The 14,829-nt window shown below is 44.0% G+C and overlaps 1 protein-coding gene across 4 annotated transcripts in view; it reads left to right on the forward strand.

Annotated features, from left to right (window-relative positions):
- The first annotated feature begins 281 nt into the window (after positions 1–281).
- The window catches only part of SPIN1 (spindlin 1), a 113,278-nt gene continuing 98,730 nt past the window's right edge, over positions 282–14,829 (forward strand). For 2 of the 4 annotated variants that reach the window (XM_075931859.2, XM_075931861.2), the window contains exon 1: positions 282–562. The gene's annotated coding sequence lies outside the window, so the exon portion shown is untranslated. Of the gene's footprint in view, positions 563–753; positions 1,577–14,829 lie in introns of those variants that run through there. The other 2 variants (XM_006131895.4, XM_075931860.2) reach the window with 2 other exon arrangements.

Genomic DNA, 14,829 nt, shown 5'->3' on the forward strand with positions numbered 1-14,829 from the left:
CTCCCCGGAAAGGCCGTTAGGGTCAGGCAGGGCCAGGCAACTCCGGAAGGGAGGTGGTGCTGGCCGCCCCTGGCGCGTACTGCGCAGAGAGCTCAGTACAGCGAGGGCCGGCTGCTGACCACAGCACGGGGCGGGCAAGCTCATTCCACGCAGGCGCACTGTGCTGAGCGCAGGCTGCAAGTGGCCATGGAGGGGAGGGGAGGGGAGCTTCCTGTTCTCCTGTCGCAGTTAGGCAGGCGGAGTGCGCCTGCGCGCGGGAGGTGGCGGTGGAGGAGGGCGGGGCTGTATTTTGAACGCCTGGGATGCGGGTGGCTCACTATTTGGCAGGAAGGTGAGGAGGCCTCTACCCTGGCCGCGGAACCAGCGCGGGGAGCGGCGGCTCCAAATGTGGCAGAGGCGAGCAGCAGGCAGCGGCGGCAGCGGAGGGGGGCACGCGAGAGACGGGGCGCAGCTGTCCCCGCGGCGGAGCTGAGCGGCCTGAGGCGGGGGGGGCTCCGGCAGCTGCAGCGCTGGCACCCCCAGGCCGCCCGCCTGGCACCCGCGGGCCCCGTCCGGCCAGCAGGTGAGCGCGAGGGAGCGGAGGGGGAGGGGGAGAGCTCGTCGCGCCGCCCTTGGCCTGGCCCAGTACCAGGGCGCGCCGGAGGGAGTCGCTGTGGGGGGAGCCGGAGCCGCCGCTCCCAGCCTCCCCCTCCCCCGGGGCCGCTATTACTTATTTATTTGCTCCTGGCTCGCCCCGCCCCGGGGCCCCCTCCCGGCCGCCGCGAGCGGCTCAGCCTCGGGGCCCCGCTTCCTCCTGGGGCGTGCCGGGGAGGGCCCCTGTGTGCCCGCTCCCGGCCCGCCCCCCACGGGCCCTGGGGGAGGGATCCCACCGCCGCCTGCCCCGGCACCGCTCTCCCCCCGCCTCCCGGCTGCGCCCTCCTGCCCAGCTCGCGGGCTGCGGGCCCCGCACGGGGGAGGGTCCCCTGGCTGGCAAAGCCCCAGAATTCAGCCCCGCTGCGGCGTGTGTGTCTCTTCCCCCCCCCCCCCCCGGCGCAGGGGACCGGTGCCCGCTGGGGCACATGGGGTTAGCGGGGCCTGGGGGGCGCTGGTGTGGCGGCGGGACTGAGCCCGGCCCCCCGCACCGGAGCGACGCGGCGCTGCCGCTGTCTGAGACACTCCGTGTGCGCGTGTGTGTGAGCGCGCCTAGCTCGGGCTCTGCTGGCTTCCTTTGTCTGCTGCTGCCGCCGCGCTCCCCCTCCTCCCTCTCTGCCTGCCTGCCTCGGTACCTCTCTCCCTCCCGCCCCCTCGCCCTTCCCCCTCCCTCTCTCCCTTCCTTCCCCTCTCTCCCAGACTCCAAGCGCTGCTGCAGCTGCAGGTTTGTAAATACTGGACCAACACACACACAACATGGCTGACGCTCGCCCTGCTCTTCCACCAGGCTGCTCTCTTCTGGCTCTCTCCGTTTCTTAATGTTTCATCCGTCCGTGCTTTTCTGTCTCTCCCCCCATCCCTAATCTCCTTCCCCACCCCCTCCGCCCCCCCCAAAGGAGGAAAAGCAGTTCACCCTCCTTCTTGCGCGCATGGCGGGATTTCAAGGGTAAGGATCCTTGCTTTGGCAGCATTCTCCTTTCGCTTTGCTGTTTACAACAAAATGAAACCTAAAATCAGAGGGAGCCCGGCAAGGCCCGGGGCGGAGGGAGGGAGAGGGAGGTGAATGGGGTGAGCCCTGCTGAGTGAGGCTTGTTTGGAATGTGCGTGTCTTTTTCTCTTTAGGGAGGTGGTGGGGGTGGGGGGGAAACTGATGCACCAAAATGTTGGCAAAGATGAAATGCTCTGTGCTGCACTTGCAGAATGCTCTAGAGCAGTTTTTTTTGTTTTGTTTTGTTTGAAGAATATGGCTCACTAGAAAGGTATCAACTCAATACAGTCCCTTGAAAAAGAACTGGATGACTTAGGTCAGAATGGGTGTTTAAATAAAAATGATAATGTAGGCTTTTGGAATTTTTGTGTATATCTTCAATACAGTATTGAGGTGCTACCATGCCAAAAGATCCAAAAACTGAAATGGAAGCTTGCTGAATCCTCTTTTGCAATGCCAGGTTTGTTGTACAAACCTGTTTGCCCTTGTCATGACCACATCATGGCTGAAGGATGTTTTCTTTAAGAAACATGATGGTGGGTATGCCAGAAATCTGAAAAGCATTGTGAATTTCAGTGTGCTGTGTTGAACCGCAACAAGAGAGCATGCCTCTGTCCTACTGGCTCCAAGACTTTTGAGTCCTAGCACTGGGCTAACATTCAGTCCCATACCCTTACATTTCAGTTAACCACAGCACCCCCTACTGGCTTCCAGAAGAATTCCTCGAAGTCAGTCTATGAATGATGAATTTCTAAATTAGATGTCAGCTTATATTTTCAGGCAAATTCTTGTGCATATTTTCCCTATTATCTGAAGTAGTGTTGATTTTTTTTCCCCCCTTAGGTTTGTTTTAGCCTAGGAAGATGAAGGAAAACAAGTCCTCTTAATAATGACTTTCTAGTGCTTCCCAGGCATCTTGGTACATGTTGCGACTTTAGTAATAAACATTTTATTTTCAAAGTTTAAATTTACAGTATAATTCTGTTGGTGTATTGTCTGCAATGCAGCTAACGTAGTTGAAACTAAAATTATTTTGCCGACTTGGATAACATGCACCATTGCAGATTTTTCTGGAATCATTACAGTTACTTACTGATAAGCCTAACTTCCATTAATAAATATCTGACTTGTGCTCCAAGGTGACATTTTAACTTTTTGATAGTGTGCTTTGCTTTTAAAGCTTCTGGGTGAGAAACAGACTGATATGCTTGCCTTTGTGTAGGTTTTGAGATACGGTTAAGTGGAATTAGGTATGATGTATTTTACTGGCTGTGTCAATTTTCTATAATTTGTACCTCTCTTACAAAATGTCAGTTGAGTAGAACTGAGGTCCAAATTAGAAGATCAGTTTGGAATGTGTATCCTCTATATTTCCTGCAATGGAGGTATTGTGGTTTTCAGTTATTTCTTTAACCTTACAAAGTTCTTCAGTAATAGACGTGGAACCATTAAAATTTCCTAAGAGAAGTAAACTACTAGACTACAGTGCATCATATATCAAATACATTTCAAAACTGCAATTCTTTTTTTATTATTATTATTCTGTCTTAAAAGCCTTCACCAGTACTATGCATGTGGCGGTCCCATCTCTTTCTTAAAGGCCTGTTAATATGCAACTGCCATCTTGTTGAAGTAAAACTAACGTGATAGACTTATATGTAACTGTTTCAAGATAATTTAAAGTCAAAATGTTTACCCACATAATTCACCAGTGAAAACTGGCATTTATGTTGGAGCTGGATTTTGCTCTCTAAGCTAGGCGCTAACTTTTCTTGCAGTTGAATAAATGCAGTTCATGGTTGCTTAGTGCTGTTGTAGACTGCCTATAAGTAACTTTGTATATCCTGTATGCTTTACAAAATGAATGTTTTTAGTGTGTTATAGAGATAGATCAATTACTTCTTTCTCAATAGTGTTCCATAGGGAACTGCTTGGATTTTCTTCCCAACTTTTCTCTCTTTTTTTTTTTTTTTCTTTAAATTCAAATAGAGCAGGTTGGGTACCATTGGAAGACTACTTCTGGGAGTTGGAAGTCAAATAAAATATAACATTCAAGAAGCTATCAAGGTTATTGTGCTTGAAATGCGAAGTGTGATATTAGTGGAAAAACATAGAACAGGACAATATTCATCAAGATTTATTATAAATTACTCATTAACATAACTAAAACAAGTAATATAAGTAAAACAAGATTGATAGGGGAAGAACATGTAAACACTTTATTGATAGGCTAGCAGGAGGGGGTGAAAAGTGGGAAACTTATAAACCAACCTATTAACATTTTTTTTTATTCGTGGATTTTGGTGCAAACAACAACCACCATTGAGTATAGTTATGCATTTTAGCACAGAGCTTTACAAATAATTAAATGGACTTTGAATGTATAGGCCATTTTAATTCATGTACTCTTGAATTCCTCCAGCTCTTCTGTTTTAGCTGTTAATATGGTTGTGTCAATAATACCCTTCCATCATTCATCTTATTCTGTATCTTCCTCCCAATAACAGCTTCCAAACCCTTCTTGCCATATTGAGATTTAAAGAAACGTTGTTGATGCAATGTCTGTTAATCTTGCTTTAAAATATTTTAATTCATTATAGATAACTTCATTAAATTCCAACTTGTTTTGCCAGATAGAATTAAGGTTTTTGAAGAGCAAGACAGAACAGCTTATCTTTTCTATTAAAGGTCTGTTATTGTAAACAAGTTGTGCTTTTGGTTTTACTCACAAACTTATCAGGGAGTTCAAACTGACTCTGTTAATATGGGCAGGAAGGTATTTTATACATAACCTTGTGGAAACTTATTGTGATGGTATGATTGAAGACACAATTTTAGACCATGGCCAAAACTATCCTCATGTTGGTGTGTCCAAATGATGTTATCTGAAAAATGCATAACAGGTTTATTTTGTTTCTATCTGACTGTGTAGTATTGATGTGATGGTGCTTTAGAATATATGAGAGGAAGTACACTTTCAGATCAAAATGGCAATAAAATACTTTCATTGACTCCATTTCATTCTGTATGTAAAGGATTCATCTTCATTCTTTGAAATATTCTTGTGGTGTTTTCGTTGTTTAAAACCACCCAAAGAAACAAACTACTATGTTGGATGAGAGAGAACCTCCCTTTTACAGAGGATTTAAGTTGATTTATTTTCTCATCTTCAACTTTCTTTTAAGTAGTTGGCATAGATAGGTAGCTTACACCTAGAAGGTTAATCATTTAGCTTGCTCTTACCTAGAACTTAAAAGATTTCTGGTTATAGCTCTATTAAAAGCTGTAGGTTTGCACATGATGGTGTGGTCCATTTTCAAACTCAGAGAAGCCTACCTAAACATCAACATACTGCATAACAAAAACATGAATCAGAATTAATTTTGAGTAAATGTCTGTATTCTGTTCCTTCCCCAACATACAGTAAATGAGTTTTTTTAAAGCAGTCGAGGGATTTGTCATAATTTTCATTAAAAGTTTAATAGAAGATGTCTATAACCACCAGATAACTTTGAATAGCTCAACCAAGGCATTCACTTTGAATTACTATCAATATCCAGGATTGTTTTATCATACGGATGAATGTTAAATATTGAACCAAAACAGGCAGCCAAATATAAGCCAGCATAACTCCTAATTTAATAATGTAATTGACAAATGTTGAAAGTATTTCCCAGACTGGAGGCGCTTTCTCGATGTTCCTTTTCTGAAGTGTATGGCATGGAACTGGTATGGTTCCATATTAAGAGAAGTCAAACATTTCCTTCATCTACCCTTTAACTTTTTTTAAGTGTATTGGTACCTCCAGCTCTCACAGGCATCTACAGTGGCAAAAGCTTACGTTGTAGAATACCTTAATTTTCAGTATGGGGTTCTAGTGTCTGCAGATCTTTGCAAGGTGGTTATTGATGCCTATAGAATTACTTTACATTAATACTAGGGGGCTGAGCCCCCTGTTTGCTACACTCACCAACTCCCCTCCCTCTCTAGGCATCCCTGGCTCTTCCCCCCAGCCACTGAGGAGGGTCGGGCCAAGGCCGCAGCGTAGGAGCCCCTCCTCCCTATCCAGCCAAGGCCACGTCCGCCCAGACTTCCCCTCCCTTGCCACTGGGGCAGGAGGAAGCTGCACAGCTGAGGGTGGAGGTAGGCAACACTAAACTATTTTTTTTTCCACTTTACAGCATTTATTTCCTAAAGCATTCTTCAGCCATTCTAGACTTGCAGATAAAATTTTTGGGGTTGTGGATGAAGATGCCAAGATAAGACATCTGAGTCTTTTCAGTTAATGTATTTTTCAACTACCCCAACTGTTATATTGTGAGAAATTTTAGAGAAATAGAATGTATAGCTTATTGTTCAAGGAGCTAAGGTCGTGAACCACGGATGGTATTTTGCAAACATCTAAAATAATTTATTTAAAACTTCAGTAACTATCCTGTAACTTTTCTTTGTTGCTGAATGTGTGTATTGTTTAGAGCCTGTTCCTGCAAGTGTTTACTGTCAAATATAGTACTTATTGCCATGAGAAGTCCCTGGTCTTCAAGGCAACTATTTATGAGCATTGTGTTTGATAACAGATGTGTGCATGCTAAAGCTCTTAAACTGCAGTCTGTCTGGAGATGAAACTCATTTTGTCCCCTCCTTCTCTCTCCAGACAGAGTGATGCTGGCATGTTAAAAAATGTCTTCTATGAAGTAGCCGTTTTGATTTCACACTTGTGCCATCTAACTATTTCCATGATGGTGACTTGTGACATCGTAGCACTTAAATCTAGGACGAATGTCTTGTCACAGTTACTAGGCTATCCACACCTCTGACCTTCCTTGGTCTTTGCAAATTGTCTTCTATCCAATCTCACTCTTAAGTCTCTTTGCATAGAATCTCATGATTTTACCACACTCAGGAGTTGGTCTTGTTCTGAAGTACAAACAGTGATTACCTCAGTAGACCAGAGTTGTTTTCTGTGCCTGTAGTTGTGCTCCTCAGAAGCAGTGGCAGTCATGGTACCCAGTGACCAGACAGCATCCTTATAAAACAAGTATTCTGTATGTCTCTAGAAAAAAGTTTTTCCTGACAGGCGTCTGAATGACGACATCCCTCTCTGTGGCCACAAAAGCTGCCAGAGAGAGGAAGAGTTGGCAAGTATAGTAAGTAGAGGGTACAGCCCCCTGTTTGATTTATAATCAAAGCATTACAGAGAAAACAGATTTCAAAACAGTAAGCAGTTCATATGCACATCTTCAGATTTGCCATCCGTTTGAATTTTGGGAAGGCTTCAGATTACTTGAGGCACACTGCCGAGCCCTTTTGCTGTGTATATCCATATCTGAACTCATTGACAATTTTTCTCCCTTCCAATAATCCTTTTAACCATTTAGTGACCTTTGACTTCCATTCCCAGCCTTGGCAAAACAGCCATGTAACTTCATCTAGAGCAGGAGTTCTCAAAGCAAATTTTTTGATGACCTCAGAGTGCAGTTACTACCTCTTGCTGGTGGCCACCAGGAAGCTTTTTTTTCCTAAAAATACTTAGCTTTAGGAAAAAACAAATATGCCTGTATATAGATGATTAAAATGGATTTTTGAGTTTTTTGCATATTTGATAATAAAATGTTATGAAAAGCAATATGTGTATGTAAATATTGCTTTTCGCAGCATGTCCTGGGAAGTTAAAATCTGAATTGGGGCATGAGGTAGCAGAGGTTGGGATGATATGGGGGTTGGGGGGATGTGTCTGCACTGTGTGATCAGGGGTGTGAATTGGTGCCTGAAAGAGGGAGGAAGGGGACGGTTAGAGCCCAGGGTTGGCATCTTTAATCCCCAGGGCTGGGGATTAGCACATGCTGCCATGTAGGCTGGGATTGGCACCCCTAGCTTGTAACCATTGCTGTGTCATTGTGGATCAGCACCTTGGGTTGGTGCTTCACGGCTGCACCTGCTGTTGCAGAGTCAGGGTTAGAAGTTAGTGGCCTGGGTAGGCACCTACTGGAGCTTGCTGCTGTGCAATTGGGACTTGACATTGGCATCTAGGGCCAGCACCTGCTAGAGCCTGGAGTTGGCAACTGTTGCAGTGTGACGAGGGCTGGGGATCTGCTTCTGGGTTCAGGACTGGTGCTCGTGGACAGCATCCACCAGAACCCCGGATCGACATCCTGGCGCAGTGGCCGAGGTTGGAGGTTGGAGTGTGCAGCTGGGGGTCAACCATGGTTGGGTTGGGAGTTGGTGCTTGGGATCTGAGTCTTCTGCCGCACAGCCAAGGATCAGCGTAGAGGTCCAGCATGTGCTATAGCCTGAAGCCATGGCCAGAGATCTACACCTACAGCCGGAAATCGGAGCATATGGATGAAAGTCAGTGCCACATTCCCCATATCTTTTCCATCTAGGTGCAGAATAATTTTATGTTCTCCAAGGAACACATGAATATGCACCACCAGTAGAAACAAAAACCTAGCTGTGGGAGCTCTGCTAATCAGCAGAGTGGCATTGGAATCTTTTCCTGAGCGGTTGCACAAGATCACAACTTACAGGGAATCCAGCACTGCATGACCAGAGACAGGGACTGGAGTCTGTTGCTGAAGGTCTGGGACTTGGAATCTGAAGCCCTATGGCTGAGGGCCAGAGATGCATGGCCAGGGTTGGGAGTCAGTGCTTCAGACTTCAGGGTTAAAGCTGGATGTTGTGGCTTGAAGCCCAATAGCTGAAGCCTTGATCTTCAGCCAGGCTCCTTAAATTCCTACTCCCTGAAAGTAGAAATCACCTTTCTCCTTCAGCGTTGCGAGACCTGCAGAGTGGTGCATCCAGGAGCAATAGGGGAGAGGGGGAGTGGCTGTTGCATTGTGCTTCTCGTTCTTCCCTCCGTGTCCCCAAACCACAATCCAGAAGACTCTCATGGACACATGGAAAACCCCTGGCAGCTGCCAAAATGGCTGCATTTGATAAACAGTGAGCTAAGGCCTGGAAATAAGCCCTTGTTGTGAAACTGTACTCATTCCCAACAGTTTTAAAGAGATTGCTTTCTTGCTTATTCCAGCAGCTGTCTGTTGAGATAGAGTAGGAACTTCCCAGTTGTGGTAAGTGATCATGATATCCCATCCATTCACTTCTTAGCAGTTTAAGAAGGTGAACCAATGAAGCCTGGGAGCAGCTGAGCTAGACGACATACATTTACACAAGAAACTGGTAACCCTGTATATCTCACTTTACCTCATAGACTAGATAACAGTCTACATTAATAAAGTTTAATATCTGTATTATTGAATAGCAGTAGCACATCAGCAACAGGTGTCTGTCTTCTGCACAGTTAGAGTGGAATATATTTGCACATATTTGGTGCAAAAATTGAATGGTTTACAGTAAAACTCCCCAAGTTTGTTCTAAACTATATGAAGCTCTCCTGGCCTAACATAGCTGCTGTCTTGTAGCTTTCTCTATAACAACACATTTCTGTTTTTTCACAATACTTTGGATTCCTTCTTCTGAAAGAGAGGTAGCTATCTCTCCTTTATATTTCAAAACACTTTTGCTCAACTTTGAATCCTACAAAAATGTAAAAAATTACCCTATGTCATTTTAGTCTTTCTTTCCATGTCTGGAAACAAAATCGAAGGGGAGGGAGGCGTATCTGACACTCAATCAGTTTTGGCAGTCTTTTATGAACTAGTTCATGTCACTCTTCTCAGAATTCTGGTTATCTTATTAATGTAAGTTGTTCTATTACTGGTCATTTTCTTAATGTCTTCTATTCCATGACCACCATGTTGTGTAACCCAGTGGTGGCCAAGTTGATCATTATAGTTCTTGTGTGATAGAGCTAAAGAAAAAATGGCAGAGTAGACCAGGCTGCTGAAGATGCCTCTTGACAAGTGGAAATACAAAGTGACAAGAGATGTGAACCCCTTTTACTTTGTGTCCTAAGTAATATTAAATCCAATTCACTTTTCAAAGTTCAAAATGTAAGCATGACATCTACTTAATAGAATGTTCTGCTTTTGTATGTCCTGACTTTCAGTACTCCTAAATATTGGTCTTGAAGACCATGTAAATAGATGGTAGGTGTTCAACACCTTTTGAAAATCAGACCACTGATCGTAAAATATATTTTGATTGTTGGCACTGCAGAGTCAGTACATCAGCAAAATGGTGAGCTGGATGCTCTTCTAGCTCACCTGTCAACAGAAATGTTATTTAAGTTTCAGGGTTAACTGTATCCCTCAGTTATCTGGCATTGGCTTGCCTACATATTAAAAAGTACACAATTTGCTCCACAGTATCTTTCCATTTAATCATCTTTAGTAGTAAAGTCACAGCTTAAAAACATATGTTTTGAATGGTTATTCCTTATGGTCAGGGCTCACCAAGCGGCGGCGAGCCCCACTCGCCAGCCGCGTGGTTCTGCGCATGCGCAGATCGCTCTGTGCCAGCTCTTCCGGGTTGTGGCAAGCCGATTAAGTTATTTGTCCAGCCTTGCTTATGGTTACAAGTAAAACCTATAACAAAGATGGGAACATATAAACCTATGTTTACAATTCCGATTTGACACTATTTTTATGGGTAGTTGGTTTCACTTTTTGCACTTGCTGCTTGTGCAAGTCTTTATACAACAGCAAGTCAGAGAAACATACTTTTTTATTTTAAATGTGTGAATGTATAGAGAGAATGATGTAAATCCTCTGTTTGGGTTCTGTAGGAACTTTTGAAATAAGCAATTGATTTTTGCTGAGGTAGCAATGGGTACAGGAGATAGTCGAGAGTGGTTTGCTCATGTGCACTCTCAGGCTGAACCTGCCCAAGACCTGAGAGAGGAGGGAGATGAGAAAATTCACAAGCTTAGGGGAAAGGGGAGCTAACTACAGATTGGACCTCCCTGGTCCGAAGCCTTTGGGACCTGACCGTCCCGGATGAGGGATTTTTCTGGACCAGGGGAGGTCATTTCTGGCCTCCCTGCCACTGCCCATCTCCCTAGCCTTGGTCCAGCCCAGTCCACCTGCTGCCAGCCCCGCTGCCCTGCCCACCACACTGAGCAGCTACTGCAGCCATGGCTCCTAGCCCTACCAGGCAGCTGTGTACTGGGGCTCCTTGCTCACTGGGCAGCTGCATGCTGCAGCTCCTACCCCCACCAGGCAGCCAAGCACTGGGTCTCCCAGCTCCACTGGGAAGTCCTGCTGGCAGCTCACTGCAGGCTGCCCACTGCCCTACCGGCCCCACAGGGCTCTCTGCTGCTGGCTTTCCACCCGGACTCTCTGGTCCTGCAACATCCATGCTAGACCACGGATGTTGCTGGACCAAGAAGTTGAGAGAGTTTTAACCTGTAATTTGTTAGTTTTTTTTTTTAAGTACTGTGTTCTTGAAAGACAATGCAGTTTTCCCCCTTTTGTATCACTTGCTTTTCCCTCCTCCAATACTCTGTGATCTAATAATTTGTAGGACATGTTTCTTTTCAAATTCCTGAAGGTGAATTAAGTTCTATCCTCACCCCAGAAAAAGGTATTTGGTTCTTTTTACATCAAGATAGCTCTCTTAATATAAAATCCTTGAGGAGACCAAGCACAGATAGTTTTGACCTAGCTCAGCTCAATCACAGCTGGGGAGTACTAGATTGACTTTAAGTACCTACAATGAGATTAAAGTTATCTGTGCCCTTGGTCTCTTCTAGGATTTTACATTGAGGTAGGTGCCTTTTTACATTGTTAGCATTTTTTTGTAATGAAGGCATAGCCTTAGTTTCACACAAGCAGGAGGAGAAAAAACTACAAACCTAAGAGGAAAAGGAATGCACATTTCTCCTTATTCTGACCTTGCCCAGAAAAAGTTCCAAAGAAAACATTTAGAATGGAGACCTCCCTCTCATTGTTGAGTCCTTAATTCTTTTGCTTTTCAAGCCCACTTTTTACATTTTTAATTGATTTTTAGAGCAGGCAGTCTCCTGGTTACTCTGCTTTGTCCTTGAGGAGCTGTTTCTGTACACAGACTATCCTTTTCTTTCAAAATATTACAAAGTTGAAAGTTCCAGCAAGTTAAAAAGTGACCAAGTCTAGCATCTTAAATATTCTTTTGTTGGTGTAGGCTATTGTATGTAATTTCACGTCATACAGACTTAATGTAGCCCCAATTATTTCCTTGCCATTGCAGGGGCCTCAGGCACTTGTGTACCTTATTCCACCTCTTCTCTTCGTATGGCACATAATCGTCTTCTGTGGGCTGTAAGACTTTGATTCAGCTTCAGTTGTTGGGTTTAATGGCGTGCAGGGTTTCTAAGTAGTTGGTAGTCTGTGATACCAGGAGGTCCCTTCTGGCCTTATATTCATTAAGAGTCAGAGATTAAATACAAGATTGGGCCTCTGATCACAGGTGGAGTTGGTATTCATTTGCTCTTTCCCTCTCCCCATCGTGAGTAGATTTCAACCGTGCGCCCTGTTTACCGGCGCCGTGCACATGTGCAATGCGGCTCGTGCACATGTGCAGTGTGGGACTGGTGAGCGGCTTTCACAGCCGTTTGTCAAGCCCTGTCTATGCATATACAAGTTAGAACTCCCTGGTCCAGCACCCTCGGGACTTGTCTAGGACTGGTCATGGTAGTTTGCCAGACCAAGGGAGGTCTGGGAGTGGGGTGGGGAGGGGTGTTAGCCACCCTACTCCCCTCCCCCGCTCCTGTAGGGCTCCTTTCCCTAGCAATCACTCCCCAGCCTTCTGGCTTTGGGAGCTGTGGTAGCCTCGCTTCAGTGCTCTGCAGCCAAGCTGGCTGCAGGCTCCATTCCAAGTTGCCGGCAACCTTTGCCACTGGGGTTCTCTAGTCCCGCAACATCTGTGGTCCTTTTGGACCACAAATGTTGTCAGCCCAGAGTGACCTGGACCACAGAGGTTCAACCTGTACTTTTATATAAAACTTCTGTAATAAATCACCTCTTTCCTTCTCACAGTTCAATAAATCATTTTTCATCAAATAATTTTAAATAGTTTTACCCTACATTCATGACCTACCATGTTAGTTGGGCTCTTTCGTTACCACTGTCTTCCTGAGTGTGTATATTTCCTCCACTGTATAGCTCTGAAGTTGCTGCTTTTTTTTCTCTCACTTCTCCACCAAAATAGCAACACTTGGGCCTGTCTGTTCCTTGCTTCCCTCCATTCCTTCAAAGGAGGAGCAATCTGTTCGCCAGCTGGACTTTCCCAGTTATGAGTAAATATTCTCATGGACATGTTGACTTTTTTGGAAACCCTATGGGAAAACTGTTCTCTTGTTAATCGAGTAAAGGTGATAACTTGAGACATAATAAAGGAATCCTCCACTATCGCTGCTTCTCATTTTTCTGAGGACGAATGCTTTTATGGAGTATTCAAAGTGTTGCATAAATTGCTGGTTTCGTCCCCTTGGAGGCTAGTCTGATTTACCCCAAGAAGAGAGTCACATTTTCAGGCTGGGTCCAACTCAAGTTTATTGGTTGCAACCAAGGTACGGCTAAGGAACTCAATGTTCAAAGCAGAGCCGACCCCCAACATCTCATAGGCAGGGGTTTTTATAGGGTTCACATCTTTCCTGGTTTAGGTGCCTTAACATGATAGGTTACTTCATCTTTGACATTTAGCATTCCTATAGGTCAGGTTAATTTTCCAAATGAGGTTAAATACAGTGCCTACTTGCTGACTTTGCAGTTACAGCTGTGTTACATTCATTCACTTTTGCTGAACAGTGGGCAAGCCATAGTTCCCTTTTCCCTTTCCTGCTTGAGCCGGTCACAAGTTTAAAGGATGTGGAATCTATCCATATCTCTACTTAACAGAAGACTGGTTTCACTTCCCCTCGTCTCCTTATTATAAGTTATTACCTGTGACAGGCCTTGACCTTTGTCATGTCTTACTCCTATACAAATAGCAAATATATCTAAGCATTAGCAATGTATGTATATTGTACGTGCCCCTCATAGGGGAATCAATGGCTCCGGGGGATTTGACTTCCCTTTTACACATAAAAAGTTTAAGTAAGAAGTAGTTCTAAATGTGCATTTAATGTGGACTGTAATACTGGTTAATAGTTAAGATTTTCATTTCTTTCTGTTATCCATATACAATTCATGAAATTTTGGTTAAACTTTAACCTATTCATGTTCCAAGTTTATCTAGTCAACTTTTTTTTGCTAATTGGAGCTAGATGTATGTGTGTTACCAATTCTGCAAGTACCAACAGTTAAAGGTTTCATTTTTCTATGCCTTGATCCTGCAAAAATTTAAGCACATGCTATATCGTGGCTACTTGCATACTTAGTAACTTACTCATGTAAATCTTAGCAGTATTAAGGTTTGAAGGAACAACAGTGTTAAATGTTACAGTGAGATGAATATTGTGGCGGTATCCAAATTTAGCAGAAATATAAACTATGTAATGAATATGCTATTTATAACTTGGAATTTCATATTCTATAAACTTTTTTCAGCTATGTCAAAACATTTTCAGAGTGGGGGTTGCTTTCACAAACTCTGGAGGCTTTGCATGAGGTACAGAGCCATGTGTGGCCCTGGAAATGGGGTGCCAAGTAGTTGACCCACCCCTTCCTTCTAGATCCTGTACCCTTTGTTATTCCCAGACCCTGCACCTCTATCCCTAGCATCCTTCATCATGGTAGACACCCATGATTTGGAAAATTCCATAGTCTGGTATACTGTGTTTCACGAGATTGATGGCTTAAGAGGTTCAAGTGTATCTACATTACTTAATCTTAACTCATTATTTGATTAAACTTATCAGAAACTAGCAATAAATGCACAAGATAAGTTAGATGGCTTGTTCTTCTGGTCTCTGCAAAGGTACAGTTCAAGTGACTGGAAGAGTTCCTTTCTTCGTTCATTTGTCCGTTTTTCTTATTAAACACTTATATAGTAGTTGAGCACCTGTGTGAATCTTTGCACAAATAAAACAATAGATAGCAATGATAATTTCCCCCTTTTGCCTTTGGGCAATCCTTAGAGTCTTAGTTATGTATTGAACTACTCTTTCACTATGATAGATAATACTTAACAAGATCACTTTGATTAAGTTTTAACAGTTGAAAGAGACTTCTTTCTTGTTGATAGTATTAACTTTGATTTTTTTTTTTTTTTGGAGGAGTGATAGGGGACGGTTATAGACTTGATACATAATATGATTTCTTTACTAGATTATCTTCATTCAGTGCTGCTTGTAATGAACTATTGAACTCTTAAAACATTCAAAATAGGGT

Source organism: Pelodiscus sinensis, chromosome 6 (genome assembly GCF_052426305.1).
Source record: "Pelodiscus sinensis isolate ZL-2025 chromosome 6, ASM5242630v1, whole genome shotgun sequence".
Taxonomy (NCBI): Eukaryota; Metazoa; Chordata; order Testudines; family Trionychidae; genus Pelodiscus; species Pelodiscus sinensis.